The sequence below is a fragment of the Chrysochloris asiatica genome, unplaced genomic scaffold (assembly GCF_000296735.1).
Source record: "Chrysochloris asiatica unplaced genomic scaffold, ChrAsi1.0 scaffold00354, whole genome shotgun sequence".
Lineage (NCBI taxonomy): Eukaryota > Metazoa > Chordata > Mammalia > Afrosoricida > Chrysochloridae > Chrysochloris > Chrysochloris asiatica.
Window position 1 is genome coordinate 88,767 of NW_006408872.1, and position 834 is coordinate 89,600.

At 42.7% G+C, this 834-nt stretch overlaps 1 pseudogene; it reads right to left on the bottom strand.

Moving 5' to 3' along the window:
- Window positions 1-432: 432 nt before the first annotated feature.
- LOC102830570 overlaps window positions 433-834 on the bottom strand; it is a 13,261-nt pseudogene continuing 12,859 nt past the window's right edge.

The following is an 834-nucleotide window of genomic DNA, read 5'->3' on the forward strand; positions in this document are numbered from 1 at the left end:
TTATCCCGCTTCCTCCATTAGTCCAGGTCATTTTTAGGGAGGGAGGTCTTTTTTTTTTTTTTTTTTTCTTTTGTTGCCTTTTTTTCCAAAGTATCCATTGTTATGGTGGTGTTTCCCCCCCCCCCCCTTGAAGATAAGTAACATTTTCCTTTTTTTTTTTTTTGTATTTTGATTTATTTTGGCTAGTATTCTGGATATTTTTAATGTTACATTGTATAGACTCTGGATCCTGTTTTTTCTTTTAACATAGGTAGTTGTCTTACTGAACTTGAACAGCAAATTCTGTTTCTTCTGTGGTAGACACCCATTTAAATCTCAGTTCAGTTCTTTAACCCCAAACTGCACAGAAAGGAATCTGCCTTGAACATAGACAATTTAGAAACTGTCCAGATATCTTGGTAGAGTGCATACACAGAACTGGGACTCTCTCCTTTAGACTTTTGTTGTTCTTAGTTTTTCAAGCCAATAAGACTGGGGAGGATAGAGGACGTTTCTACTATGGGTTTTCGGGGGCAGAGGGAGCTGACCCAGGCTCATAGTGCTCATGGCTAGTGGGGGTTATTGTTGCTGTTGTCCCAGACAGCTTAGCCTGTGGAGCTGGGGTTCCCCAGGCCCTAGGCTGAGAGTACTATTCCCAAAGGCATTTTGGGTAGCAGGAGGGGGCAGCTGCCAGAAGCTCAAAAGGGGAGAAATGTCCAAAGAGGCAGGTATGGTTAGGTTCACAGCATCCACAGGTTGCTCCTGGGGCAGGTTCATTTTACTAGAATTTCCCTTTGTTGTTGTTAGGTGCCATCGAGTAGGCACCAACTCATAGTGACCTTATGCACAACAGAA